The sequence below is a fragment of the Nansenia antarctica genome (genome assembly GCF_963989245.1).
Source record: "Nansenia antarctica genome assembly, chromosome: 7".
NCBI classification, from domain to species: Eukaryota; Metazoa; Chordata; class Actinopteri; order Argentiniformes; family Microstomatidae; genus Nansenia; species Nansenia antarctica.
In genome coordinates this window covers 27,306,819-27,334,366 of record NC_137677.1, presented here as the reverse complement: position 1 = coordinate 27,334,366, position 27,548 = coordinate 27,306,819, and the positions used below count along the sequence as shown (strand labels likewise).

General features: G+C 47.0%; 1 long non-coding RNA gene across 1 annotated transcript; it reads left to right on the top strand.

Annotated features, from left to right (window-relative positions):
• The first annotated feature begins 21,335 nt into the window (after nucleotides 1-21,335).
• Nucleotides 21,336-22,399, top strand: LOC308163030. The gene is made up of 4 exons (XR_013937594.1): nucleotides 21,336-21,464; nucleotides 21,672-21,740; nucleotides 22,108-22,196; nucleotides 22,317-22,399. It is a non-coding gene; the product is annotated as an uncharacterized lncRNA (long non-coding RNA).
• Nucleotides 22,400-27,548: the final 5,149 nt, after the last annotated feature.

Sequence of the window (27,548 nt, the reverse complement as noted above, 5' to 3'; positions counted from 1 at the left end):
CCCTTATAGTGGAGAAGTCAAACTCCTCCCCACAATTTACACACTGGACCGAGGGTCCACACTGGGCCTGTCTGTTATTCACGACCTATTTGTGGAGACAAATCACATTTAAATATAAATTAGTTCAACTTCAGGAACATTCATTCAGTATTTTATTAATATTTGGGACACAACACAACCTGATATCGAATCTTACATTCACAGAGGTCAGACTGCGTTGCAGTGGCCGGACATAAACCGTTGCATGGTTCAGTATCTCCTTCAGATACTGAACCGTGTACCCCTCATTTGGGCATGGAATCACTTCCAAATTGCGGCTCTGTGTAGACCCCGCAACTTTCATTAGCTCAAACCCACCCCCCTCACGCAGTTTAGGGTAGGCTGAGAAGCGCAATTCTGCCAATTCCTCTGCACTGCGTTGGTTTCCTGTGAAATTGAGAGGGACAGACAAGACAAATAATGCACAGATCAGGTGCTGGGTTGAGATGACAGAAACTGGCTACACACTACAGACTGTCTGGCTACACACTACAGTGTACAACTGGCTACACACAGTACAGACTTTCAGGTGACATACCTCGAAAGGTCAGGCGACCGTCCCCCAAACCCATGCCCAGCAGGTTGTCTTTCACAACCCTTGTAGGGACCATCCTCATGTCTTTCTTCTCCAGGCAGCAGAAATTGTGGGTGTAGATGGTTACCCCCAATCCCTGAGCTGGGCTTCTCTGAGTCTGGAGGCGCCTTCCCCTGGAGGCTGTATTGTTTCCCCGGGAGGCTGTATTGTTTCCCCTGGAGGCTGTATTGTTTCCCCGGGAGGCTGTATTGTTTCCCCGGGAGGCTGCATTGTACGGAAGGAACAGTCTCACAACGTCTACTAACAAAAGAAAAGTTGACAGTTAATCCAAGGTCATGTTGTTCAATTCCTGGATTTCCAGGTATTTAGATTACCTCTGCCCCGTTCACCATGATTTGAGGCATTTGAGTCCAGATTAGTGCAGACTAGTGTCTGACAAGGCTGCTGTGCACAGAGACACTACTACACAGGCCCGCACAGCTTATATTCATTTGAAACTGATGTAGATGCATGTAAATGCAGTTTGAGTAAAAAATAATTTCCTACCATCAGTAGGGTGCCGTGGGGTGCTTGTTCCTTGCACTGGAGTTCCTGGCACTGCTGGAGTTCCTGGCGCTGGAGTTCCGGTGCCACTCCCAGAAAAAGTTGCTGCTGGTAATAAATTAACGTTAGCTACAATGTATAGTTCCCTCGTACACAAGCTAAGTAAAGAGAGGCTAAGCATGGTCCTAAAAATAAAGGTGAATAGGCAACCACTAGACATTTGAAATAACACTGCCAAAAGTCTTAAGTGGGCGTGTCCGTGGAAACCAGGGGTAACAACCACGCGACCGAATGACATATGCGAACTTGATAAATATCTACTTCTTCTCTGGGCCCCAAAAAAAAGCAATGTTTTTTTTGGGGGGGGGGGGGGGGAATAGAGAGCGTTCGCAAGAGATATCCTGCGATGACAGGCTCCTTGTTAAACGAGTCGACTCTCAATACAGTCTGTTCTCTCTCTCTTCTGTTCTCTCTCTCTTCTGTTCTCTCTCTCTTCTGTTCTCTCTCTCTTCTGTTGTCTCTCTCTCTTCTGTTCTCTCTCTCTTCTGTTCTCTCTCTCTTCTGTTCTCTCTCTCTTCTGTTCTCTCTCTCTTCTGTTCTCTCTCTCTTCTGTTCTCTCTCTCTTCTGTTCTCTCTCTCTCTCTTCTGTTCTCTCTCTCTTCTGTTCTTGAAGGGGGGACTGAGGTAGTGACAGTTGAAGGGGGGACTGAGGTAGTGACAGTTGAAGGACTGAGGTAGTGACAGTTGAAGGGGGGACTGAGGTAGTGACAGTTGAAGGACTGAGGTAGTAACAGTTGAAGGAGGGACTGAGGTAGTGACAGTTGAAGGGGGGACTGAGGTAGTGACAGTTGAAGGACTGAGGTAGTGACAGTTGAAGGACTGAGGTAGTGACAGTTGAAGGGGGGACTGAGGTAGTGACAGTTGAAGGGGAGACTGAGGTAGTGACAGTTGAAGGACTGAGGTAGTGACAGTTGAAGGACTGAGGTAGTGTCAGTTGAAGGACTGAGGTAGTGACAGTTGAAGGACTGAGGTAGTGTCAGTTGAAGGACTGAGGTAGTGACAGTTGAAGGACTGAGGTAGTGACAGTTGAAGGACTGAGGTAGTGTCAGTTGAAGGACTGAGGTAGTGTCAGTTGAAGGACTGAGGTAGTGTCAGTTGAAGGACTGAGGTAGTGTCAGTTGAAGGACTGAGGTAGTGTCAGTTGAAGGACTGAGGTAGTGACAGTTGAAGGACTGAGGTAGTGACAGTTGAAGGACTGAGGTAGTGACAGTTGAAGGGGGGACTGAGGTAGTGTCAGTTGAAGGACTGAGGTAGTGTCAGTTGAAGGAGGGACTGAGGTAGTGACAGTTGAAGGACTGAGGTAGTGTCAGTTGAAGGACTGAGGTAGTGACAGTTGAAGGGGGGACTGAGGTAGTGACAGTTGAAGGGGAGACTGAGGTAGTGACAGTTGAAGGACTGAGGTAGTGTCAGTTGAAGGAGGGACTGAGGTAGTGACAGTTGAAGGACTGAGGTAGTGTCAGTTGAAGGAGGGACTGAGGTAGTGTCAGTTGAAGGACTGAGGTAGTGTCAGTTGAAGGACTGAGGTAGTGACAGTTGAAGGGGGGACTGAGGTAGTGACAGTTGAAGGGGAGACTGAGGTAGTGACAGTTGAAGGACTGAGGTAGTGTCAGTTGAAGGGGGGACTGAGGTAGTGACAGTTGAAGGACTGAGGTAGTGACAGTTGAAGGACTGAGGTAGTGACAGTTGAAGGGGGGACTGAGGTAGTGACAGTTGAAGGGGGGACTGAGGTAGTGACAGTTGAAGGACTGAGGTAGTGTCAGTTGAAGGACTGAGGTAGTGACAGTTGAAGGGGGGACTGAGGTAGTGACAGTTGAAGGGGAGACTGAGGTAGTGACAGTTGAAGGACTGAGGTAGTGACAGTTGAAGGACTGAGGTAGTGTCAGTTGAAGGACTGAGGTAGTGACAGTTGAAGGACTGAGGTAGTGTCAGTTGAAGGACTGAGGTAGTGACAGTTGAAGGACTGAGGTAGTGACAGTTGAAGGACTGAGGTAGTGACAGTTGAAGGACTGAGGTAGTGACAGTTGAAGGGGGGACTGAGGTAGTGACAGTTGAAGGGGAGACTGAGGTAGTGACAGTTGAAGGACTGAGGTAGTGACAGTTGAAGGACTGAGGTAGTGTCAGTTGAAGGACTGAGGTAGTGACAGTTGAAGGACTGAGGTAGTGACAGTTGAAGGACTGAGGTAGTGACAGTTGAAGGACTGAGGTAGTGTCAGTTGAAGGACTGAGGTAGTGACAGTTGAAGGACTGAGGTAGTGACAGTTGAAGGACTGAGGTAGTGTCAGTTGAAGGACTGAGGTAGTGACAGTTGAAGGACTGAGGTAGTGACAGTTGAAGGACTGAGGTAGTGACAGTTGAAGGACTGAGGTAGTGACAGTTGAAGGACTGAGGTAGTGACAGTTGAAGGACTGAGGTAGTGACAGTTGAAGGGGAGACTGAGGTAGTGACAGTTGAAGGGGGGACTGAGGTAGTGACAGTTGAAGGACTGAGGTAGTGACAGTTGAAGGGGAGACTGAGGTAGTGACAGTTGAAGGACTGAGGTAGTGACAGTTGAAGGACTGAGGTAGTGTCAGTTGAAGGGGGGACTGAGGTAGTGACAGTTGAAGGACTGAGGTAGTGACAGTTGAAGGACTGAGGTAGTGACAGTTGAAGGACTGAGGTAGTGTCAGTTGAAGGACTGAGGTAGTGACAGTTGAAGGAGGGACTGAGGTAGTGTCAGTTGAAGGACTGAGGTAGTGACAGTTGAAGGGGGGACTGAGGTAGTGACAGTTGAAGGGGGGACTGAGGTAGTGACAGTTGAAGGACTGAGGTAGTGACAGTTGAAGGACTGAGGTAGTGACAGTTGAAGGGGGGACTGAGGTAGTGACAGTTGAAGGACTGAGGTAGTGACAGTTGAAGGGGGGACTGAGGTAGTGACAGTTGAAGGGGGGACTGAGGTAGTGACAGTTGAAGGACTGAGGTAGTGACAGTTGAAGGACTGAGGTAGTGACAGTTGAAGGACTGAGGTAGTGACAGTTGAAGGGGAGACTGAGGTAGTGACAGTTGAAGGACTGAGGTAGTGACAGTTGAAGGACTGAGGTAGTGACAGTTGAAGGACTGAGGTAGTGACAGTTGAAGGACTGAGGTAGTGACAGTTGAAGGACTGAGGTAGTGTCAGTTGAAGGAGGGACTGAGGTAGTGTCAGTTGAAGGACTGAGGTAGTGTCAGTTGAAGGACTGAGGTAGTGACAGTTGAAGGGGAGACTGAGGTAGTGACAGTTGAAGGACTGAGGTAGTGACAGTTGAAGGGGGGACTGAGGTAGTGACAGTTGAAGGACTGAGGTAGTGACAGTTGAAGGGGGGACTGAGGTAGTGTCAGTTGAAGGACTGAGGTAGTGACAGTTGAAGGGGAGACTGAGGTAGTGACAGTTGAAGGACTGAGGTAGTGACAGTTGAAGGACTGAGGTAGTGACAGTTGAAGGACTGAGGTAGTGACAGTTGAAGGACTGAGGTAGTGACAGTTGAAGGGGGGACTGAGGTAGTGACAGTTGAAGGACTGAGGTAGTGACAGTTGAAGGACTGAGGTAGTGTCAGTTGAAGGACTGAGGTAGTGACAGTTGAAGGGGAGACTGAGGTAGTGACAGTTGAAGGACTGAGGTAGTGACAGTTGAAGGGCTGAGGTAGTGTCAGTTGAAGGACTGAGGTAGTGTCAGTTGAAGGACTGAGGTAGTGACAGTTGAAGGACTGAGGTAGTGACAGTTGAAGGACTGAGGTAGTGACAGTTGAAGGACTGAGGTAGTGACAGTTGAAGGACTGAGGTAGTGACAGTTGAAGGGGGGACTGAGGTAGTGACAGTTGAAGGACTGAGGTAGTGACAGTTGAAGGACTGAGGTAGTGACAGTTGAAGGACTGAGGTAGTGACAGTTGAAGGACTGAGGTAGTGACAGTTGAAGGACTGAGGTAGTGACAGTTGAAGGACTGAGGTAGTGTCAGTTGAAGGGGGGACTGAGGTAGTGACAGTTGAAGGGGAGACTGAGGTAGTGACAGTTGAAGGGGGGACTGAGGTAGTGACAGTTGAAGGACTGAGGTAGTGTCAGTTGAAGGGGGGACTGAGGTAGTGACAGTTGAAGGACTGAGGTAGTGACAGTTGAAGGACTGAGGTAGTGTCAGTTGAAGGACTGAGGTAGTGACAGTTGAAGGACTGAGGTAGTGACAGTTGAAGGACTGAGGTAGTGACAGTTGAAGGACTGAGGTAGTGACAGTTGAAGGGGGGACTGAGGTAGTGACAGTTGAAGGACTGAGGTAGTGACAGTTGAAGGGGGGACTGAGGTAGTGACAGTTGAAGGACTGAGGTAGTGACAGTTGAAGGACTGAGGTAGTGTCAGTTGAAGGACTGAGGTAGTGTCAGTTGAAGGACTGAGGTAGTGACAGTTGAAGGACTGAGGTAGTGTCAGTTGAAGGACTGAGGTAGTGTCAGTTGAAGGACTGAGGTAGTGACAGTTGAAGGACTGAGGTAGTGACAGTTGAAGGGGGGACTGAGGTAGTGACAGTTGAAGGACTGAGGTAGTGACAGTTGAAGGGGAGACTGAGGTAGTGTCAGTTGAAGGACTGAGGTAGTGACAGTTGAAGGACTGAGGTAGTGACAGTTGAAGGACTGAGGTAGTGACAGTTGAAGGACTGAGGTAGTGACAGTTGAAGGACTGAGGTAGTGACAGTTGAAGGACTGAGGTAGTGACAGTTGAAGGACTGAGGTAGTGACAGTTGAAGGACTGAGGTAGTGACAGTTGAAGGGGGGACTGAGGTAGTGACAGTTGAAGGACTGAGGTAGTGACAGTTGAAGGACTGAGGTAGTGTCAGTTGAAGGACTGAGGTAGTGACAGTTGAAGGACTGAGGTAGTGACAGTTGAAGGACTGAGGTAGTGACAGTTGAAGGACTGAGGTAGTGACAGTTGAAGGAGGGACTGAGGTAGTGACAGTTGAAGGGCTGAGGTAGTGACAGTTGAAGGACTGAGGTAGTGACAGTTGAAGGACTGAGGTAGTGACAGTTGAAGGGGGGACTGAGGTAGTGACAGTTGAAGGACTGAGGTAGTGTCAGTTGAAGGGGGGACTGAGGTAGTGTCAGTTGAAGGGGGGACTGAGGTAGTGTCAGTTGAAGGACTGAGGTAGTGACAGTTGAAGGACTGAGGTAGTGACAGTTGAAGGGGGGACTGAGGTAGTGTCAGTTGAAGGGGGGACTGAGGTAGTGACAGTTGAAGGACTGAGGTAGTGTCAGTTGAAGGACTGAGGTAGTGTCAGTTGAAGGACTGAGGTAGTGACAGTTGAAGGACTGAGGTAGTGACAGTTGAAGGACTGAGGTAGTGACAGTTGAAGGACTGAGGTAGTGACAGTTGAAGGACTGAGGTAGTGACAGTTGAAGGACTGAGGTAGTGACAGTTGAAGGACTGAGGTAGTGTCAGTTGAAGGACTGAGGTAGTGACAGTTGAAGGACTGAGGTAGTGACAGTTGAAGGACTGAGGTAGTGTCAGTTGAAGGGGGGACTGAGGTAGTGACAGTTGAAGGACTGAGGTAGTGACAGTTGAAGGACTGAGGTAGTGTCAGTTGAAGGGGGGACTGAGGTAGTGACAGTTGAAGGACTGAGGTAGTGACAGTTGAAGGACTGAGGTAGTGACAGTTGAAGGGGGGACTGAGGTAGTGTCAGTTGAAGGACTGAGGTAGTGACAGTTGAAGGACTGAGGTAGTGACAGTTGAAGGGGGGACTGAGGTAGTGACAGTTGAAGGGGAGACTGAGGTAGTGACAGTTGAAGGACTGAGGTAGTGACAGTTGAAGGACTGAGGTAGTGTCAGTTGAAGGACTGAGGTAGTGACAGTTGAAGGACTGAGGTAGTGACAGTTGAAGGACTGAGGTAGTGACAGTTGAAGGACTGAGGTAGTGTCAGTTGAAGGACTGAGGTAGTGACAGTTGAAGGGGAGACTGAGGTAGTGACAGTTGAAGGACTGAGGTAGTGACAGTTGAAGGACTGAGGTAGTGACAGTTGAAGGACTGAGGTAGTGACAGTTGAAGGACTGAGGTAGTGACAGTTGAAGGGGGGACTGAGGTAGTGACAGTTGAAGGACTGAGGTAGTGACAGTTGAAGGACTGAGGTAGTGACAGTTGAAGGACTGAGGTAGTGACAGTTGAAGGACTGAGGTAGTGACAGTTGAAGGACTGAGGTAGTGACAGTTGAAGGACTGAGGTAGTGACAGTTGAAGGGGGGACTGAGGTAGTGACAGTTGAAGGACTGAGGTAGTGACAGTTGAAGGACTGAGGTAGTGACAGTTGAAGGACTGAGGTAGTGACAGTTGAAGGACTGAGGTAGTGTCAGTTGAAGGGGGGACTGAGGTAGTGACAGTTGAAGGACTGAGGTAGTGACAGTTGAAGGACTGAGGTAGTGTCAGTTGAAGGGGGGACTGAGGTAGTGACAGTTGAAGGGGGGACTGAGGTAGTGACAGTTGAAGGGGGGACTGAGGTAGTGTCAGTTGAAGGACTGAGGTAGTGACAGTTGAAGGGGGGACTGAGGTAGTGACAGTTGAAGGACTGAGGTAGTGACAGTTGAAGGACTGAGGTAGTGTCAGTTGAAGGACTGAGGTAGTGACAGTTGAAGGACTGAGGTAGTGACAGTTGAAGGGGGGACTGAGGTAGTGTCAGTTGAAGGGGGGACTGAGGTAGTGACAGTTGAAGGACTGAGGTAGTGACAGTTGAAGGGGGGACTGAGGTAGTGTCAGTTGAAGGGGGGACTGAGGTAGTGACAGTTGAAGGGGGGACTGAGGTAGTGACAGTTGAAGGGGGGACTGAGGTAGTGACAGTTGAAGGACTGAGGTAGTGACAGTTGAAGGACTGAGGTAGTGACAGTTGAAGGACTGAGGTAGTGACAGTTGAAGGGGGGACTGAGGTAGTGACAGTTGAAGGACTGAGGTAGTGACAGTTGAAGGACTGAGGTAGTGACAGTTGAAGGACTGAGGTAGTGACAGTTGAAGGACTGAGGTAGTGACAGTTGAAGGACTGAGGTAGTGACAGTTGAAGGACTGAGGTAGTGTCAGTTGAAGGAGGGACTGAGGTAGTGTCAGTTGAAGGAGGGACTGAGGTAGTGACAGTTGAAGGACTGAGGTAGTGACAGTTGAAGGACTGAGGTAGTGACAGTTGAAGGACTGAGGTAGTGTCAGTTGAAGGACTGAGGTAGTGACAGTTGAAGGGGGGACTGAGGTAGTGACAGTTGAAGGACTGAGGTAGTGACAGTTGAAGGACTGAGGTAGTGACAGTTGAAGGGGGGACTGAGGTAGTGACAGTTGAAGGACTGAGGTAGTGACAGTTGAAGGACTGAGGTAGTGACAGTTGAAGGGGGGACTGAGGTAGTGTCAGTTGAAGGACTGAGGTAGTGACAGTTGAAGGACTGAGGTAGTGTCAGTTGAAGGAGGGACTGAGGTAGTGACAGTTGAAGGACTGAGGTAGTGACAGTTGAAGGACTGAGGTAGTGACAGTTGAAGGACTGAGGTAGTGACAGTTGAAGGACTGAGGTAGTGACAGTTGAAGGACTGAGGTAGTGACAGTTGAAGGACTGAGGTAGTGACAGTTGAAGGACTGAGGTAGTGACAGTTGAAGGACTGAGGTAGTGACAGTTGAAGGAGGGACTGAGGTAGTGTCAGTTGAAGGGGGGACTGAGGTAGTGACAGTTGAAGGACTGAGGTAGTGACAGTTGAAGGACTGAGGTAGTGACAGTTGAAGGACTGAGGTAGTGACAGTTGAAGGGGGGACTGAGGTAGTGACAGTTGAAGGGGGGACTGAGGTAGTGTCAGTTGAAGGGGGGACTGAGGTAGTGACAGTTGAAGGACTGAGGTAGTGTCAGTTGAAGGACTGAGATAGTGACAGTTGAAGGACTGAGGTAGTGACAGTTGAAGGACTGAGGTAGTGACAGTTGAAGGGGGGACTGAGGTAGTGACAGTTGAAGGACTGAGGTAGTGACAGTTGAAGGACTGAGGTAGTGACAGTTGAAGGGGGGACTGAGGTAGTGACAGTTGAAGGACTGAGGTAGTGACAGTTGAAGGGGGGACTGAGGTAGTGACAGTTGAAGGACTGAGGTAGTGACAGTTGAAGGGGGGACTGAGGTAGTGACAGTTGAAGGACTGAGGTAGTGACAGTTGAAGGACTGAGGTAGTGACAGTTGAAGGACTGAGGTAGTGACAGTTGAAGGACTGAGGTAGTGACAGTTGAAGGACTGAGGTAGTGACAGTTGAAGGACTGAGGTAGTGACAGTTGAAGGACTGAGGTAGTGACAGTTGAAGGACTGAGGTAGTGACAGTTGAAGGGGGGACTGAGGTAGTGACAGTTGAAGGACTGAGGTAGTGACAGTTGAAGGACTGAGGTAGTGTCAGTTGAAGGACTGAGGTAGTGACAGTTGAAGGACTGAGGTAGTGTCAGTTGAAGGACTGAGGTAGTGACAGTTGAAGGGGGGACTGAGGTAGTGACAGTTGAAGGACTGAGGTAGTGTCAGTTGAAGGGGGGACTGAGGTAGTGTCAGTTGAAGGACTGAGGTAGTGTCAGTTGAAGGACTGAGGTAGTGACAGTTGAAGGACTGAGGTAGTGACAGTTGAAGGGGGGACTGAGGTAGTGTCAGTTGAAGGACTGAGGTAGTGTCAGTTGAAGGACTGAGGTAGTGACAGTTGAAGGACTGAGGTAGTGACAGTTGAAGGACTGAGGTAGTGACAGTTGAAGGAGGGACTGAGGTAGTGTCAGTTGAAGGACTGAGGTAGTGACAGTTGAAGGGGGGACTGAGGTAGTGTCAGTTGAAGGACTGAGGTAGTGACAGTTGAAGGGGGGACTGAGGTAGTGACAGTTGAAGGACTGAGGTAGTGACAGTTGAAGGACTGAGGTAGTGACAGTTGAAGGAGGGACTGAGGTAGTGACAGTTGAAGGAGGGACTGAGGTAGTGACAGTTGAAGGACTGAGGTAGTGACAGTTTAAGGGGGGACTGAGGTAGTGACAGTTGAAGGACTGAGGTAGTGACAGTTGAAGGACTGAGGTAGTGACAGTTGAAGGACTGAGGTAGTGACAGTTGAAGGGGGGACTGAGGTAGTGTCAGTTGAAGGAGGGACTGAGGTAGTGACAGTTGAAGGACTGAGGTAGTGACAGTTGAAGGACTGAGGTAGTGACAGTTGAAGGACTGAGGTAGTGACAGTTGAAGGGGGGACTGAGGTAGTGTCAGTTGAAGGGGGGACTGAGGTAGTGACAGTTGAAGGACTGAGGTAGTGACAGTTGAAGGACTGAGGTAGTGTCAGTTGAAGGACTGAGGTAGTGACAGTTGAAGGACTGAGGTAGTGACAGTTGAAGGACTGAGGTAGTGTCAGTTGAAGGGGGGACTGAGGTAGTGACAGTTGAAGGACTGAGGTAGTGACAGTTGAAGGACTGAGGTAGTGACAGTTGAAGGGGGGACTGAGGTAGTGTCAGTTGAAGGACTGAGGTAGTGACAGTTGAAGGACTGAGGTAGTGACAGTTGAAGGACTGAGGTAGTGACAGTTGAAGGGGAGACTGAGGTAGTGACAGTTGAAGGGGAGACTGAGGTAGTGACAGTTGAAGGACTGAGGTAGTGACAGTTGAAGGACTGAGGTAGTGACAGTTGAAGGGGGGACTGAGGTAGTGACAGTTGAAGGGGGGACTGAGGTAGTGACAGTTGAAGGACTGAGGTAGTGACAGTTGAAGGACTGAGGTAGTGACAGTTGAAGGGGAGACTGAGGTAGTGACAGTTGAAGGGGAGACTGAGGTAGTGACAGTTGAAGGACTGAGGTAGTGACAGTTGAAGGACTGAGGTAGTGACAGTTGAAGGGGAGACTGAGGTAGTGACAGTTGAAGGACTGAGGTAGTGTCAGTTGAAGGACTGAGGTAGTGACAGTTGAAGGGGGGACTGAGGTAGTGTCAGTTGAAGGACTGAGGTAGTGACAGTTGAAGGAGGGACTGAGGTAGTGTCAGTTGAAGGACTGAGGTAGTGTCAGTTGAAGGACTGAGGTAGTGTCAGTTGAAGGACTGAGGTAGTGACAGTTGAAGGGGGGACTGAGGTAGTGTCAGTTGAAGGACTGAGGTAGTGTCAGTTGAAGGACTGAGGTAGTGTCAGTTGAAGGACTGAGGTAGTGACAGTTGAAGGGGGGACTGAGGTAGTGACAGTTGAAGGGGGGACTGAGGTAGTGACAGTTGAAGGACTGAGGTAGTGACAGTTGAAGGACTGAGGTAGTGTCAGTTGAAGGGGGGACTGAGGTAGTGACAGTTGAAGGGGGGACTGAGGTAGTGACAGTTGAAGGGGGGACTGAGGTAGTGACAGTTGAAGGGGGGACTGAGGTAGTGACAGTTGAAGGACTGAGGTAGTGACAGTTGAAGGACTGAGGTAGTGACAGTTGAAGGGGGGACTGAGGTAGTGACAGTTGAAGGGGGGACTGAGGTAGTGACAGTTGAAGGACTGAGGTAGTGACAGTTGAAGGACTGAGGTAGTGTCAGTTGAAGGACTGAGGTAGTGTCAGTTGAAGGACTGAGGTAGTGACAGTTGAAGGGGGGACTGAGGTAGTGACAGTTGAAGGACTGAGGTAGTGACAGTTGAAGGACTGAGGTAGTGACAGTTGAAGGACTGAGGTAGTGACAGTTGAAGGGGAGACTGAGGTAGTGACAGTTGAAGGACTGAGGTAGTGTCAGTTGAAGGGGGGACTGAGGTAGTGACAGTTGAAGGGGGGACTGAGGTAGTGACAGTTGAAGGACTGAGGTAGTGTCAGTTGAAGGGGGGACTGAGGTAGTGACAGTTGAAGGACTGAGGTAGTGACAGTTGAAGGACTGAGGTAGTGACAGTTGAAGGGGGGACTGAGGTAGTGTCAGTTGAAGGGGGGACTGAGGTAGTGACAGTTGAAGGACTGAGGTAGTGACAGTTGAAGGACTGAGGTAGTGACAGTTGAAGGACTGAGGTAGTGACAGTTGAAGGACTGAGGTAGTGACAGTTGAAGGACTGAGGTAGTGACAGTTGAAGGACTGAGGTAGTGACAGTTGAAGGGGGGACTGAGGTAGTGACAGTTGAAGGACTGAGGTAGTGACAGTTGAAGGACTGAGGTAGTGACAGTTGAAGGACTGAGGTAGTGTCAGTTGAAGGACTGAGGTAGTGTCAGTTGAAGGACTGAGGTAGTGACAGTTGAAGGACTGAGGTAGTGTCAGTTGAAGGACTGAGGTAGTGACAGTTGAAGGACTGAGGTAGTGTCAGTTGAAGGACTGAGGTAGTGACAGTTGAAGGACTGAGGTAGTGACAGTTGAAGGACTGAGGTAGTGACAGTTGAAGGGGAGACTGAGGTAGTGACAGTTGAAGGACTGAGGTAGTGTCAGTTGAAGGGGGGACTGAGGTAGTGACAGTTTAACATCCATTACATGTGGGCTCTTTGACTGGCTCTTTGCTAGCTATGCACGTAGTCTATGCACAGCTGCTTCACTAATCCAATAGATTGGCTACACACTACAGTCACTGTCGTTTACGTTACTACGAGGCCTTAATTATTTACCACATTCATTTTCTACACATCCAGTTTTGACCGATCAGACACTTCCCCTGACAGAGGCGATCTGTCTTTAACGCCACGCATATGTTGGTCCTATTCAAACACTGCCCAGTGCATGGTTAATTTATGTTAGCTAACACTAGAATAGTTAATATGGGGCACTTTTCTTTGATCTCGATTTCCTTTGTTCTTTTTTATGAGGGGGGGGGGGGTCATAAAACATGGGCTCTTTTACAGAAGGGGGGGTTTATTTAACCCCCGCGTTGTGGTTTTATTAACCCTCGCCATTTGTTCAGAACACGCAGGTGTTTAGGAAGGGGGGGGGCCAAAACGATAGTTGACGCAGGTGTTAGTTGACACACACGCACACACACACACACACACACACACACACACACACACACACACAGGGTTACCCTAACCCTAACCCTTAATTAGGAAGGGGGATGCCCCAAATGACTAGGGGTGAAATGTAGCTGTCTAGCTGTGTCTATCAGTTAAATTGTCAAAGACTCAACTTGTTAGAAAGAGACTTAGGGTTAGAAATGAAATTAGAGGAAAAGATGCCGAGGGGGGAGCGAACTCTCTCTCCGGTCGATACAATATATAATGACATATAATACTCACATTATCATGTCCTTTCGGGCTTTCATGTGGACAGACACATCGAGTTGCTTTTCCTGCCTCTCTGCTACTCCCAACCCCTCTCTCTGAAGCGTCATTCTGACAGCAAGAGACAACAGGCTAGGGTAGACTACTGTTGGGTGATCTTGGTTACCAGAATGGTCCTAGAGTTTGCGTCGACATCGACTGCGCAAAATGGGGAACGTGTACAATCCTGTCAAACTTTGCCAAAAGGACACCCCCGCAAAAACACATCTAGAATGCCAGGTTTGATCAACCTGAATGTGATACCTTCCAACCAGCTGCATCCCAAAATACCCTGCATCCCAAAATTGCCATTGTAAATTACAGATAGACCTGTTAGAACATCAGTTGTCTTTTAGCGGACCTCTTGGACACCCAATTTATACCAAGTTATACCAATAGTAGTGACTACCCCATCCCTGGCATATTACTTTTTCAGCTATCGCCAACATTCACAATGTTATTAACATGTTTATAGAAATAGACTGTAAATTGTAGTAATGGCAACAATTGGCTTTATCGCAACAAAACATGAATCAAATGAATCAAAGTAATCGCGTTATTTCCAGATTGTAAGCTTTCAAATGATGTGTCATACATAGACATCGGGAAAAAATGTAAGACAACATGAGTATTTGAAACTTGTTAACCCTGAAAACTAAACATTTCAGGGTTGTAGATGTTGCTTGGCAGAGCATTGAGATTGTTTCATCATCGCGTCTTTTTGAGAACGCACTAACGGTACCCAAATGCTTGGACGCACAGCCGAGTCCTGGCGAACGGGTGAACTTATAATACAGGGCAGGTATTATAAGGCTACTGTGAGTAGGCTACTCGGAATTCACCTCAACACCTCATATCAGCACGGTTGTCAACCGATTGTCAAGTCAAAAACAGAACTGTATCATTTTACGCACGAAAATAAAACCTTAGCCTAACTCACTCAATGAGCGACATCTGAGACAACTCAGGAGACACTTTTCAGGAACCCTCTGCCTAATACCATCAATCATACTATCATATACCACATAAATTATTAGATTGATGGTATTTTATGCGGTATATGATAGTGTGATTGAAGCGCCCCATCGCAGACAGGTTTAGAGAGAACCACAATGAATGAATCAAATGAATCCTGCTTTTTTATGAGGGGGGGGTCATAAAACATAAGCTCTTTTACAGAAGGGAGGGGGCTTATTTGCCCCAGCGTTGTGGTTTTATTCACCCAGCCATTTGTTCACAACACCCCCCCAAACGGAGGGTTGGGTCAAAACGAAAGTTGACGTAGAGGAGGAGGTGTTAGGAAGGGGATTCCCCCAAATGACTGGCAAGGGTTGAAATGTGTTTAAATAGACTTGCTGTATCTATCACTTTAATGTCAAAGACTCAACAATGGCTACTTGTGATGATTTCGCATGTATGGATTTCAATGACATCGGATCAGACGCCGAGATCGACCGGCTGGGATCGCTAGTGTTGGCACCGCGGAAGAGGAAGAAGCATTATCCTGATCAGACATTCGGACTTTTCATGAGATCACAGGCTGAAAATGTCACTGGTTTTGTCAGTTTGAACGAGGGGCGCACCGCCTGTTATTGTTAAGCCACGGTGGCGAGGGGGCTCAAGGACACGACAACGGAGGCAGAATACTGTGAAGCCCCGTAGGGTATTTATTTACAGTGGAAAAACTGAAAGGATGAGTCCGGGGGTTTCAACCTGGCGGGCTGGCGGTAGTGGTTGGCGTGGGCTGTGGAGGAACAGAAAAACAGGGTAAGTCTCCACGGTAGGCCAGTACATAAGATATAAACGAATCACAAAGTTAGGCACGAGAGCAAAGTTCACGACTAGTCACAGAGGATACTTGCCAGGTCATTCTTAGGGAAGAACTGACGATGAGTGAGTAGAAATCCAGGGTAGATGTAGACAGAGGGTTGATTGGGAGTGGAGACAGGTGTGCAGGTTTGGCTGAAGATCTAATTAGGGGGACAAGCCTCAGCTGCGGCGGAGAGCACGCTGTGCTCGAGTTGTGGGGGCGGGTGCTCGAGCTGTGGGGGCGGGGGAGGGCGTGTGTGAAGCAGGGTTTCCGTTAACCGGTAATTACCGGTCTTTGTCCGGTAACATTTGTTGAAGTCCGACAAACTGAAAACTCGCCGGACAAAATGTCCGGTGAAAATAATCACCACCATTCTCAGCTGAGCACCAAACACACACACACCCACACACACCCACTGCCCGAGAGAGAAGGACCCGCCCCCTCCAGCCAGCCTATAGGCTAACCAAAGGGGGCGGGTCCTTCTCTCTCGGGCAGTGCCGCGCGTGCACGAGTGTGTGTGTGTCCGGTGCCCAGCTGAAAATGGTGGCCCGAAGCGGAAAGCCTTATCTTTATCGCACAATAACAAGGATAACAAACGAAACGGACAACATTTACACTAAGACAGTGTGCGAATTAAATCACGGTGTGCGGGGAGCCCAGGGATTCAAGCAACAAAAAGAAAATCTCCTGACGGAAAAAAAAGTTCTGGCCAAATCGGGGCCGGTGGCTTTCCGCGCGCGTGCGATGTTCCGTTCTACGTTCTAATGCTTTGACTTTTCTTTCGAAAAATGTGAATACATTTCCGCGTTGTCGAAAATCAATGACACATCGCTAGTCAACTAACACGGCTTGTTTTATGAGCCTGCTAACAATGTAAAGTAGTGTTGTAAGATGGAGACAAACTTCAGCTATATGATCTAACAGCCGGTCTTCAGGACGACATACAGACCCGTATGAGCTTACAGGGCTATCCCCTAAGTATGATTTGACAGGCAGCTAAACGAAAATGCCTTCCCAACCAGCGAGACCTGGGGGGTGTTCCATCAACGTCGCCAAAGGGAAACCTAGGCCCACTTCGCCAAGTCCCGCGAGACTCTTAAAAAGATCCAGGCATATCTTGATAGATCTCGCGAGACTTGTCAAAACAAGCCCAGACTTTCCTCCAGCGACGTCGATGGAACACCCCCCTGGTTATAGAAATGACGTTGTTTTATTGATAAAAAAAATTAAAAAGGGTAAAACTGGAAAGAGAAAATTGAAAACTCACATTAATCCCAAACAATTTAACAAACTTCAGTTAACGTAATGTGGAGTCCGTTCATTGATCGATGCTGTCTGTTCAGTTCCCAGTGAGGCGCCCGTTCAGCGCTGGACATAATGGCATAGCGCGCATGCGAATCATGTTATATTATTATATAGCTCGCATCTAATCGTATCGGATGAGAAATAGACATTAAATGGCATATATAGGCCGCTACACAACAGTAATCACCGCGACAAACAGCTATATTAGATTTGGAGAAAAAAAAATATGATTTTGAAAAAAAAAAAATTTATTATATTTTAATATGATGACCGGAATAATTCACGTTTGTCCGGTAAATCGAAATCTTCCCGGACACGATGTCCGGCGGCAAATTTTTCTAACGGAAACCCTGGTGTGAAGGCCCAGCCGTAACAGTTATTCCTTCAACAATGATGACCGTGTGGTGCAGCTCTATGTGTTAGAAGCGGGGAGCAAACATGATCAAACGACTGCAGTTGTGCCGTTCAGTGCTGGAGATTGGAGAATGTTACAACTACACTAATATCCTTAACTTATGTCCTAATCACACACCTGTCATACAAGTCGTACCTTCTCCTTGACATGGACAAACACACCTGCTACCTTCTTTGAAAGAAATCGCGATTTATTCAGTGAAAACGAGTACAGCACATGATAGCATACCATAGCATAGCATTCGCGAACACAGTCAATCAATCAACTTAGCACAACAACTAGCGCCGTAGCTAAAGGCTACTATCATGTACTATACTAGAATAGATCTGTATCTGTATTATAACATATAATAATAAGAATAGAATAACATAATAATTCGTAATTGTAAGTCGCTTTGGATAAAAGCATCTGCTAAATGACCAAATTAATTTAATAATTAATTAATAACAAGTAGCTTCTTTTAGCCTAGCCTAACCCTAGCCTTCTAGGGAGAGAGGAGGTGCTGCCAGCCCAACACTGTAGTCTGTTGTTGTTAGTTAGTTAGCCTACTTTAGCCATTGCTGTTCTGAGCGACATTGCCTGGGTTAGTTATTCCAAAGATTTTGAAAAGCTAGATCAATCAGTGTCTATCTTTCCTATTGCCCCCGTGACAGCACCATGTAGTGCTTCTTCTTTACCTCATAGTTATGTATCAAGTCTTATCTGACGTTTTTTTCCCCACTTCTGTGGGAAACTTCGCTAGCAACAGGAGTAGAGCTTTGCATCTGCATCGCACGTTGAAGTACGTCAAGTCCATCCCACCAGGTTGCGCCAGAACGGTGGGTCACGGTCCGCGGTGTGCACGGAGCGTTATTGAGTCAACTGGTATTGTGGTTATCACCAAGTTCTCCCATACAGTGCTGATATTCCATGGAAATTATAGGGAGAAAGACGCTGTGAGAGAACAGGGCTATAGACTCTCTACCCGTCTGTGGTAATAACAGTGTCGCTGCTTTCATACGTCACGGGTGGTATCAACCAATGAAAATGCGTAGGGGCGTGGACAACATGCAAGATACGCCCCCATATATTTGCATACATTACTGATAAAGTGGAAAAGAAAGAATGAATGTGGAAAAGAATAAATACATATAGAAATGTATTGCGGTATACTGTGTGTATTTGTATGTGTATTTGTTCATACATTCATTTATGTGTGTATATATTTATTGTTAATTTTGTCAGACTTGGTCCTCCATACAGGGGAGCCACCCCTCCTAAATTTCGTTGTTTGGTACCTGTACTATAGCAATGACAATAAAGACCATTCATTCATTCATTCATTCATTCATCCACAGTAGTAGATTATAAAGACATACAATGTAGTTGAGCATTTCTCAGCTTTAACCTTCATATGCCATTTGCTTGTGAGTTTGTGTCTATTGTATTACCCCCAAAGTGTCCTTTTTGCTTATTGTCCAGAATGCGTTATTCCCTGTAGGTAATGAGGCCACACCAGAAAGAAATTTTCTTTCTAGATTGGCAGTATTTCAAAACTCCAAGGGGATTCACCTCTGAAGCCTACAGAACACTATTAAGGTTGCCCCAAATATTTTTTGCTCTGGCAGTCACGTTCCCCTGACCTGCCTGGCGGTCTCCTGACCTGCCTATGATGACACATTTCCAACACAATGAAAGAGAGACACAGAGAAATCCTCCTCATTGAACTTTTGCAAATAAGCATGATCGACCGACTTGCATGGTGTGAAGTGGTTCTGAAGCAGCAGTGGTACGAATGTTGTTCCTTTTTTCTCTCCTGTAGGAGGTGTGTACTTCTTTGTTTGACTTGGACAGAGAAGCCTGGTCTGGATTTGGAGGTATTGTTTGAATGTTACTATCATATTATAGCTATAGTCATAATTACCTACTATTCTCTAACTGTAACTTTTCTTCGTACAGGGGCTTCCGAGGCAGACCAGTGGCAATGACTGTGGTGTCTTCATGATAATGGTGAGTTATGGTAATGCCACCAAGTGATATGGCACACTTGATTGTTCCTTAAAACCATCAAAAAAATTGTAAATGTATGTAACAATGAATGACCACCACTTAGACCTGACCAACAATCTGTTTGTGCATTTGCAAATAAAAAGGTGTGCAATAAAAGGTATTAAGGAGCATTCATGTGTGCAGACCTCTCATATCACTTTCCTATGGAGTTATCAGCCATGTACATTTCATTGGATGTGTGTGACTACCTTCTCACTGAGTTATAAGCTGTCACATGGTAATCTTGTCTTTTGGCGCTTTTCCATTGACCGGCCCGGGTCGGGTCGGGTCGGGTCGGGTCAGGTCGGGTCACTTTTGATCTGTTCTGGTTTCCATTACACAAACCGACCCGGACTAGTAGGAGGAGTCGTCGATAGTAGGCGGAGTTATGCGTCATAACAGCGCGCCATGGTGGTGACGTATATTTCCACGAGACAGTTTCACAACACACCACAGCGCCAACAATAGCAGCATGGAGGAAGTTGCAGTTATCCTATGCCTGTGGTATATCATTAAACATTGTATTTTGGATGAGAGAATCCAGAACACAGAAGAGATAAGACGGAAGAGGGAATCCAGAAGACAGAAGAGACTTTACAGAAGACAGAAGAGAGAAGACCGAATGAAGGATGCTCTAAAGAGGAATGCTGAAAAGAGAAAGAAACTGATGTGGGCTGTCGTAAGGAGCTTTGATCGTCGGCGTAAACAACAAACACAGGTGGGTTTTGTTATCCTTCACGGCTATTTCTAGTATATGACTGGTTTGGGTTTATTCCGAATTGACAAAACACATTATCTCTGATCTATTCCAGATGCTTAATGTTTGGCGAAATCTTCGCAGCGCCCCGTCAGCGTGGGCCATCAACAGAGCTAACCAGTGGTGGGATTTCGTGGTCCCTTCTTTCACCGATGCTCTGTGGGTACAGAACTTCAGAATGTCGGAGGGAACATTCCTGTATCTGTGCCATAAACTTCGACCAGCCATGGAGAGACGAGACACAGCCTTCCGTTTGTGTGTCCCCCTCAACAAAAGAGTAGCGATGGCACTGTGGAAATTGGCGACCAACTCCGAGTACAGAAGTGTATCACATCTGTTTGGTGTCAGTATCACAACTGTGTGGCGGTGTGTGAGAGACTTCTGCGCTGCTGTACAAGCGATACTAGTACCAGAACTCATTCATGTTCCAACCCAGGCAAAGTTTGAGGAAATGGCTGACTACTTCGAGCATAGATGGGGGGTTCCACAATGTGTTGGTGCTGATGCGCTACTTTACCTCCCTGTAGCATCATTGTGATTGTCTGCCTGTTTGAATCATTGCTAGTGGACATTGTTCTGCACAGATGTTGTTCTACACATAATAAAGTCATGTTTTTTGAACCCTTAAAACCACTGCAGTACTACAGCCCTCTGCTGGACACACACAGTACTACAGCCTTAACACTGCCTTCACTTGTCTGCTTTATGAACTGTAGCAGCATTGTTATGCTCAGCATATGAGATGGCTACTACTTTAGGTCACTGTGGCATCATTGTTAGGTTCACACACACACACAGAGATTAGATCACGGTATTTATTAAGGTGCAAAGTGTAGTGAAATACAATTAAAACACAGCAAACGTGATGGTGAAGTTAGCAAAGGAGTATTGTGTTTTTTTACCACCTCCACAGCCGGTGTTATTCACGGACAAACACGGTGCATAATAGCGATTTTTGTGTTGTGCTTGTTGTAAATAAAAGTTATATGATTCATTGAAATGACATTAAACTAAGATAATACGATGGTCAGAATAATTTTCCGAATCTTTATTAATAAGCTATTACAGAAAATGTAGTGACATTTTCCTAGTGAATGTGGTATTTTCAAGATGGCGGTTAGTGAAGAAATAATATGGGATGGGACATGGGATGACGATTGTCCATTGACCAATCAACGGTGTGGGACCTGGGACCTGGGACCCTGGGACCCTGCTCGGATGTGGTACCTGGGACCTAGGACTGAAGCGACCCGGACCGACGAATGGAAAAGGGAACCGAAGCGGGCAGACCTAGGTCAGCACCAGGTCAGCACCAGGTCTGCAACGTAGTGGAAAAGCGCCATTTGTGTCTTTTCTCATTACAGTATGCCTGGTATTTCGCCATGGAGGCTACCTTTGACTTCAGCATTGTAAGTATTAAGAAAACAAGAACCCATTATATCAATATGCTATAAGACGTTGAATGCAAATTGAGTAACTGCTCTTTCTTTAGGATGACATGTCTCTCCTGAGAAGGTGGTGGTGTATTGTCCTGGTGGAAAACCTTGGGCTGGAAGGGTATGCTGCAGTGCTACAAAAATAATAATTGTATTTGTACATTTATTATCAAGAGGACTTTGGGGTAACACCTGGCCCTACAATTCAACCTTCCGGTGAAGAGAATGTGTGTTAATTTCAGATTTGGAAGGAAGTTTGCTCACTTTAGTGAGGAAGGCAGAGCGACCCTTCACGACAGTGTCCCACCTGTATTCAGGACCTATTCAAGTCTTAAAAGGAGGCATGCAAGCAACACCATGGTCAGTGCATCTCTCACTAAGTATCTATGACCGTGTGCCTGTTTCTGAATGGGCTACTGCTCCTAAAACACATACTCCATGCAACTTTATGGCACATGCAATATGTTTAGTGGTACTGTGTCATTCTGAATCCAGCCTGGATCTCTTTTTGAAGTAGTTAACCCTTTCATATAAAACATACTGGCAATAATGGTGGACTCTGTACAGATGCCACTGGACACTGACGAGGACCACGCGTACTTCAAGAGGCCTTACAGCTTTCCTCCTAAAGAATTGGTTAGTGTGAATGAAGTTTATTGCATACAAACATACTATCCACCATTCACAGCTGTACACATAGTCATGCTTATGTGTGTATCCATTTAGGAAAGTGATGTTACCATGGACAAAGATGTCAGAAGCCTGGATAGTGAATCTTTGCCTCATTGGATGTTTCCAGTTGCAGGGAAAACAGACAGAAACAAACTGAAGTTGCTATAGATGTGGTCATTTGCTGCCATTGTAAGGGCAGGCCTGTAATCTCGCCCGGCAGGAAACCAGAACACATTTGGTTGTGTAGCCCCTCCAATGGTGACATTAGTGTAAATCATCTACATTTGACTATAACTGGTGAACGTGTGGCTTTAATCACTTCATGACACAGGCAACAGTCCACGCCATTGCAGCTGTAAACTGTGTTTCCAATGAGAAAGCCATGGAAATGTATACATGTGGACCACAGTATGACTTGAGGTAAGCTGGAAACATGAGGAGAGTCCTAATACAATTTCCATGACAGTTTGCAACCACTGATGAATGTGAGTTTCTTAAATTATTTATTAATCACTTCTTTATAACATTTTGTCTCAACAGTGAGAAGCAGCTATAGCGCATCTCACAAGATGCGACTGAATGCGCTTCAATCAAGACATCATTGCTGTTTGCACTTTATCGCAAGTGCTCTTTCAACATTGTCTCTATGGTCTTTCAGCTTCCTTTTCTGTTCTTTGCTCAAAGACCATATAATGGTGAGATACAAATAAAACTTGAATTGATTTGATCCCTTGTACACTTTTTTTGGCATTTGTGTTGCAACACACCTGTACATTCTGCACTCTACCCTGTTAGGCCCTTATTTTACTGTAGACAGAAGGGTTGTAACACTTGGGCACTCAGCACCATGGACACCTCCAGCCCAGCACCTTGCACCACGGTTCCTGCCCTGCTCCATGGATTACAATGATGATCGCCTGACCCTTGCCTGACTCCACCAAGTCCTTTGCCTGACCCCTCAAACCTGTTTGACCTAATAAAGTCCCACACATGGGGTCATTGACATTCTTTTATTTATATACAGTTAGGTCTGGAAGTATTTGGACAGTGACACAATTTCCATAATGTTGTCTCTGTATGCCACCACAAAGGATTTGAAATGAAACAATCAAGATATAATTGAAGTGCATACTTTCAGCTTTAATTCAAGGGGTTGAACAAAAATATTGTATGAAACATTTAGGAATTGCAACCATTTTTATACACAGTCCCCTATTTTCAGGAGCTCAAAAGTAATTGGACAAATTAACAATCATAAATAAAATGTTCATTTTTAATACTTGGTCGAGAATCCTTTGCAGGCAATGACTGCCTGAAGTCTGGAACACATGGACATCACCAAATGCTGGGTTTCCTCCTTTGTGATGCTTTGTCAGGCCTTTACTGCAGCAGTCTTCAGTTGTTGTTTGTTCGTGGGTCTTTCTGCCTTTAGTTTTGTCTTCAGCAAGTGAAATGCAGTGAACTGCTTGATTGGGTTGAGATCAGGTGATTGACTCTGGCCATTGCAGAATATTCCACTTCTTTGCCTTAAAAAACTCCTGGGTTGCTTACACACTATATTTTGGGTCATTGTCCATCTGTATTGTGAAGCACCATCCAATCAACTTTGCTGAATTTGTCTGAATCTGAGCAGACAGAATATCCCTAAACACTTCAGAATTCATCTGTCTGCTTCTGTCTTCACATCATCAATAAACACTAGTGACCCAGTGCCATTGGAAGCCATGCATGTCCATGTCAACACACTGCCTCCACAGTGTTTTACAGGTGATGTGGTATGCGTCGGATCATGAGCCGTTCCAAGCCATACTTTTTTCTTCCCATCATTCTGGTACAGGTTGATCTTAGTTCCATCGGTCCAAAGAATGCTGTTCCAGAACAGGGCTGGCTTTTTTAGATGTTTTTGGTCAAAGTCTAATCTGGCCTTTCTATTCTTGAGGCTTATGAATGGTTTGCACCTTGTGGTGAACCCTCTGTATTTGCTTGTGTGAAGTCTTTCTTTTATGGTACACATGGATAATGATATGCCTAACTCCTGGAGACTGTTCTTCACTTGGCTGGATGTTGTGAAGGGGTTTTTCTTTACCATGTAAAGGATCCTGTGATCATCCACCACTCTTGTCTTCCATGGACGTCCAGACCTTTTTGTGGTGCCGAGCTCACCAGTGCATTATTTTTTTCTCAGAATGTACCAAACAGTTAATTTGGCCACTATTAATGTTCCCACTATCTCTCTGATGGATTTTTGTTTTGTTTTTACAGCCTAAGGATGGCCTGTTTCACTTGCATTGAGAGCTCTGTTGAATGCATGTTGTGCGTATACAGCAACAGCCTCCAAATGCAAATGCCACACTTGGAATCAACTCAGACCTTTTACCTGCTTAATTGATAAAGAAATAATGAAGGAATAAATAGCCCACACTGGCCCATGAAACAGCTTTTGAGTCAATTGTCTAATTACTTTTGGTTATTATATATAAAAGAGCTATAATTCATAAACCCTTCCTTCAATTTGGATGTGTATGCCCTTAACCTAAAGCTGAGAGTCTGCACTTTAAGCCCAGTAAATTATGTTGGAAATCTCATATAAGATACGTTAGATCCCAAGTATCAAGGAGTATTGCAGTATTGTGCAGGGCAAAACATATTCTGGAACAGAGGATGTTGGATACTCTATATTGTTGTCTTGTCTTACCCTATTTGAGTTACTGTGTGGAGATATGGGGAAATGCATACAAAAGCACTTTAAACCATTGATTACACTACAGAAAAAAGCTATGAGGATTGTACATAAGGTCGGATTTCGTGATCACACTAATAACTTGTTCCTAATGTCAAATGCCTTAAAGCTGATGGACTTATTCAAATTTAAATTGGCACAGTTAATGTATAAAGCAAAGACTCAAGAACTCCCACGTAACATTAACAAATGATTTATAGAGAGGGATAAGGGGAGAGGTCATTTGAGAGGTAACCACAACTTTAACAAGGGTTATGCTCGCACCCATCTCAGGAGCAGGTGCATATCATTCTACGGAGTTACCATATGGAATGGGCTAGAGGAAAATATGAAGGAAAGCAGAAATATTGCTCTATTTAAAAAAAAGGTTTAAATTATTATTTTTTGTTAAATACCAAAATTAGGAAAGGGAAGGTTGTTAATCTTCTGGAAACTAAGGTGTGGTTTTCTGTGTCTTTTTCTTCTGTATTACATTGTGGATACTGACGTTTGTTATTTATTTATGTTGTGTTGTTTCAGTATTAAGAATGGAAAAAATATATTTATTTATTTTGTGTCAATATTAAGAATGAAAAAGTATTAGAACGGATGATACTGAAATATATGTATTAATTAATTGGATTATATAATGTAAGCATAATTGTTAAGTATAAACAGGGGTAGGACAGGCTTCTTCCTACTCCTTTTCGAACAATTGATAGGACTGTACTCTACATATTAGTTATTAGTTATTTATTATTTTTATTTTTAAATCATGTTCGAAATAAAGATTCATTCATTCATTCATATTCATTATATGACTGTAACTTGTGTATGACTTTAACAGAGGTTTTGGTAAACAGCTAAAATAACACAAATTCTGTCTGTGACCAAATATATATATGGGCCTAACTGTCGAATCCATTGCTGGAAATGTGTTTATTTGGTTTCCACCGTCGTAAGGCGATGACGTAGTCCGAACCAAATATGCAAATATGCAGGCGCAATATGCAAATATGCAGGCGCGGTTTGATGACGCGCTCCAACCAAATATGGTCAATCAAGCGTCCGGGTGATAGGCGTGATGTCCGCAGCTGGACCTTTTGGAGATGTGCACGTCAAGCCTCTCCGTAGGCAAGGCGGGCCCACGCGGGACTACGCAAGGCTACGGCGTCGACTTTACGCAGAACTTTAAACCGGCCTTGGATGTAAACACGTGCTTGTGTCACCCCGGATGTTACAAACCTCGGCATGATGGGAAATGTAGTCCTTCTAACCAGCCAATGAGAAGTTCAGGCAGTGGCGGGCGGTGCATTTCACACCTAGGCCTTCAGTGATGTCCGACACATTCCTACCTGAATTATTCTACCTCTTAATACCATCGTTATTGTTACGGCTGGGCCGTCACACACGCCCTCCCCCGCCCCCACAACCCGAGCACAGCGTGCTCTCCGCCGCAGGTGAAGCTCGTTCCCGGTGATTGGAGGGTTATCCAGCCACAGTCAAACCCACACACCTGTCTCCACTCCCCAATCAACCCTCTGGCTACATCTACCCTGGACTCCCTTCAATCACCGTCAGTTCTTCCCTAAGAATGACCTGGCAAGTATCCGCTGTGATTAGTTATGAACTTTGCTCTTGTGCCTATTCTTATGATTCGTTGATATCTTGTGTACTGGCCTACCGTGGAGACTTACCCTGCTTTCCTGTTCCTCCACAGCCTATGCCAACCACTACCGCCATCCCGCCAGGTTGAAACCCCCAGCCCGCCAGGCTGAAACCTCCGGACTCATCATCTGTGTTTCCACCCACCTGCACTGTAAATAAATACCCTACGGGGCTAACACTATATTCTGCCTCCGGTGTCGTGTCCTTGAGCTCCCTCGCCCCCGTGTCATAACAGAAGAACTGACCATGCAATTGGGCTCAGACGACACGAAGGACCGGACACCATCTCCCACCCCTGGATCCGGCCCGACGGCTATCCAGATCCTCGCGGAACACACTCACCTCCTCCAGGCGGCCGCTACAGCGTGCCAGGCCCTGAACACTCGCCTGACAACCCAGGAGGCTAACCAGGAGCACCGCGCCACCCAGATGCAGCACCTCATCTCTACGACCCAAGCGCTTACAGCACAGGTGGCCGCGCTCGCAGCCTTTGCCCCCCCCCCTGCTCTCCCTGACCCTGCCCAGCTACCGGCACCACCTACTGGACAGCCACGGGAGCCCCACCTAGCCAGCCCCCGCCCCTTCGACGGAGCCTTCGCCCAGTTCCGAGGCTTCATCCTCCAGTGCGAGTTGGTGTTCTCCCATCAGCCCAGCCAGTTCTGGTCGCCGGCAGCCCGGGTGGCGTTCATCACCAACCTCACCACCGGCGACGCCCTGAATTGGGTCCAGGCCACCCTCTGCGCCCGCCCTGACCTGTTCGGTGACTACGCTACCTTCCTCACGGAGTTCAGGAGGGTTTTCGACCACCCCACTGCAGGACAGGAGGTCGGGGCGCGACTGATGTCACTCCACCAGGGGAACCGGACCGCGGCGGCCTACTCTACCGAGTTTCGCACCCTGGCAGCCGGAAGCGGATGGAATGACAGGGCACTGCGATCTGCTTTCCGCCAGGGGCTGAGTGAGGCCATCAAGGACGAGCTCGTCCGGGACAGACCCGCCGCCCTGGACGAACTAGTGGCCCTAGCCATCGACGTTGACGAGCGCTCCCGGGAGCGTCGGAGAGAGAGAGGGCGCTACCAGACCAGCTCGCCACGCCCCCAGGACCCTATCGTCACAGCCAACCCCTCCTCCGCACGGGAGTCGACCTACACCCCATGCACTGGCGAGGAGCCGATGCAGCTTGGTCGAGCCCGCCTCACCACGGCGGAGAAAGAGAGGAGAAGGGCCCAGGGCCTGTGCCTCTACTGTGGAGAGAAGGGACACCTCCGTGACACCTGCCCGTCCCTATCAAAAGGGCAGGCTCACCCGAAGGGGGAATCCGGGTGAGCCGTCTCTCTCAATCCCCACCTACCACCAGCCCAGCCAGGTTCTCTGTCACCCTCTCC